Source organism: Arachis ipaensis, chromosome B05, assembly GCF_000816755.2.
Source record: "Arachis ipaensis cultivar K30076 chromosome B05, Araip1.1, whole genome shotgun sequence".
Lineage (NCBI taxonomy): Eukaryota > Viridiplantae > Streptophyta > Magnoliopsida > Fabales > Fabaceae > Arachis > Arachis ipaensis.
The window spans coordinates 97,275,458-97,278,976 of NC_029789.2; the positions used below are offsets into that span (position 1 = coordinate 97,275,458).

The 3,519-nt window shown below is 40.4% G+C and overlaps 1 long non-coding RNA gene across 1 annotated transcript in view; it reads right to left on the reverse strand.

Moving 5' to 3' along the window:
• Positions 1-3,519, reverse strand: part of LOC110262921 — a 14,130-nt gene that overhangs the window by 6,445 nt on the left and 4,166 nt on the right. The window contains exon 2 of the long non-coding RNA XR_002347934.1: positions 1,811-1,820. This is a non-coding gene — a long non-coding RNA (uncharacterized LOC110262921). The remainder of the gene's footprint in view (positions 1-1,810; positions 1,821-3,519) is intronic.

The following is a 3,519-nucleotide window of genomic DNA, read 5'->3' on the forward strand; positions in this document are numbered from 1 at the left end:
GTTGAAGAGCGAATGAATATCTTAGAAGCGAAATAAGGTGAATTGAATAGAAAACAGTAGTACTTTGCATTAATCTTTGAGGAACAGCAGAGCTCCACACCTTAATCTATGGAGTGTAGAAACTCTACCGTTAAAAATACATAAGTGAAAGTCCAGGCATGGCCGAGAGGCCAGCCCTCAAACGTGATCTAAGATAGTATACAACTGATCAAAGATACCTAATACAATAGTAAAAGCTCCTATTTATAATAAACTAGCTACTAGGGTTTACAGAAGTAAGTAATTGATGCATAAATCCACTTTCGGAGCCCACTTGGTGTGTGCTTGGGCTGAGCTTGAGTGTTGCACGTGTAGAGGTCCTTCTTGGAGTTGAATGCCAGTTTTTGTGCCAGTTTGGGCGTTCAACTCTGGTTTTGGATCCTTTTCTGGCGCTGGACGCCAGATTTGGGCAGAGAGCTGGCATTGAACGCCAGTTTTTGTCGTCTAAACTTGGCCAAAGTATGGATTATTATATATTTCTGGAAAGCCCTGGATGTATACTTTCTAACGCAATTGGAAGCGCGCCATTTCGAGTTCTGTAGCTCCAGAAAATCCACTTTGAGTGCAGGGAGGTCAAAATCCAACAGCATCAGCAATCCTTCTTCAACCTCTGAATCTGATTTTTTGCTCAAGTCCCTCAATTTCAGCCAGAAAATACCTGAAATCACTGAAAAACACACAAACTCATAGTAAAGTCTAGAAATGTGAATTTAACATAAAAAATAATGAAAACATCCCTAAAAGTAACTAGATCCTACTAAAAACATACTAAAAACAATGTCAAAAAGCGTATAAATTATCCGCTCATCACAACACCAAACTTAAATTGTTGCTTGTCCCCAAGCAACTGAAAATCAAATAGGATAAAAAGAAGAGAATATACTATAAATTCCAAACTACCAATGAAACATGGCTCCAATCATATGAGCGAGACTTATAGCTTTTTGCCTCTTGAATAGTTTTGGCATCTCACTTTATCCATTGAGGTTCAGAATGATTGGCATCTATAGGAACTCAGAGTTCAGATAGTGTTATTGATTCTCCTAGTTCAGTATGATGATTCTTGAACACAGCTTCTTTATAAGTCTTGGCCGTGGCCCTAAGCACTTTGTTTTCCAGTATTACCACTGGATACATAAATGCCACAGACACATAATTGGGTGAACCTTTTCAGATTGTGGCTCAGCTTTGCTAAAGTCCCCAATTAGAGGTGTCCAGGGTTCTTAAGCACACTCTTCTTTTCCTTTGGACCTTGACTTTAACCACTCAGTCTCAAGTTTTCACTTGACACCTACAAGCCACAAGCACATGGTTAGGGACAGCTTGGTTTAGTCGCTTAGACCAGGATTTTATTCCTTTAGGCCCTCCTATCCACTGATGCTCAAAGCCTTGGGATCCTTTTTATTTGCCCTTGCCTTTTGGTTTTAAGGGTTATTGGCTTTTTGCTCTTGCCTCTTGGTTTTAAGAGCTTTTGGCTTTTTCTGCTTGCTTTTTCTTTCTATTTTTTTTTCTATTTTTTTTTTCGCCTATTTTTTTTTCTGCAAGCTTTGTTCTTTGCTGCTTTTTCTTGCTTCAAGAATTATTTTTATGATTTTTCAGATTATCAAATAACATGTTTCCTAGTCATTATTTTTTCAAGAGCCAACATATTTAACATTCCTAAACAGCAACTTCAAAAGACATATGCACTGTTCAAGCATACATTCAGAAAAAAAGAAGCATTGTCACCACATCAATATAATTAAACTAAGTTCAGGGATAAATTCAAAACTCATGTACTTCTTGTTCTTTTGAATTAGAACATTTTTCATTTAAGAGAGGTGATGGATTCATAGGACATTTATAACTTTAAGACAAAGTTACTAACTACTAATGATCATGTAATGAAGACACAAACATGGACAAACACATAACATAGAAAACGAAAAACAGAGAAAGTAAGAACAAGGAATGAATCCACCTTAGTGATGGTGGCGTTTCCTTCTTGAGGAACCAATGATGTCCTTAAGCTCTTCTATGTCTCTTCCTTATCTTTGTTGCTCCTCCCTCATTGCTTGTTGATCTTCTCTTATTTCATGGAGCATGATGGAGTGCTGTTGATGTTCCACCCTTAGTTGTCCCATATTGGAACTCAATTCTCCTAGGGAGGTGTTGATTTGCTCCCAATAGTTTTGTGGAGGAAAGTGCATTTGAGGCATCTCCGGGATCTCATGGTGATGAGCTTCATACGCCTCTTGAGCTCCATGAGTGGGCTCTCTTGCTTGCTCCATCTTTTTCTTAGTGATGGGCTTCTCTTCCTTGATAGGAATGTCTCCTTCTATGAAAGCTCCAGCTGAGTAACATAGATGGCAGATAAGATGAGGAAAAGCTAGCCTTGCCATGGGGGATGACTTTTCGGCTATTTTATGGAGTTCATTAGAGATGACTTCATGAACTTCTATTTCCTCTCCAATCATGATGCTATGAATTATAAAGGGACCTCGGGGATCACCTTCTTCTTGGCCACAACATCATAGAAGTGGTCTTGATGGGCTTTGGAGATGAACCTTTCCATCTCCCATGACTCGGATGTGGAAGCTTTTGTCTTCCCTTTCCCCTTTCTAGAGGATTCTCCGGTCTTAGGTGCCATCAATGGTAATGGAAAAACAAAAATCTTATGCTTTTACCACACCAAACTTAGAATTTTGCTCGCCCTCGAGCAAGAGAAGAAAGAATAGAGGAAGAAGAAGAAAAAATGGAGGAGAGGGAGAAAGTGATGTGGTTCAGCCAAGAAGGGTATAGAGGGTTTGTGTTGTGTGAATTTGAAGAAGAATGGAGGGCTTTATATAGGGAAGGGAGGGGGGGAAGGTTTTGGCCATATGGGTGGGTTTGGGTGGGAAATTGGTTTTGAATTTTGAAGGTAGGTGGGGTTTATGAGGTAGGTTTATGGGGAAGAGTGGATGGATGTGAGTGGTGAAGAGGTGATGGGGAAGAGAGATTGAGGTTGTGTGAAAGAGGGGTGAGAAGAAGTGAGTGGAGGTAGGTGGGGATCCTGTAGGGTCCATAGATCTTGAGATGATCCTGTGGGGTCCACAGATCCTGAGGTGTTGAAGGATTTACAACCTTGCACCAAATTAGGCATGTAAAATGCCCTTGCACACAACTCTGGGCGTTCAGCGCCAGGTTGGTGCCCATTTTGGGCGTTCAACGCCCATTTACTAGCCATTTCTGGCGTTGAACGCCAGAACCATGCTTGTTCTGGGCGTTCAGTGCCAGAATGCTGCCCATTTTGGGCGTTCAGCGCCAGAACTATGCTTTGTTCTGGCGTTGAACGCCAGGCAGATACTCCTCCAGGGTGTGATTTTTCTTCTGCTATTTTTGATTCCGTTTTCAATTTTTATATTTATTTTGTGACTCCACATGATCATGAACCTAATAAAACATGAAAAACAAAAACAAAATTAGATAAATAAACATTGGGTTGCCTCCCAACAAGCGCTT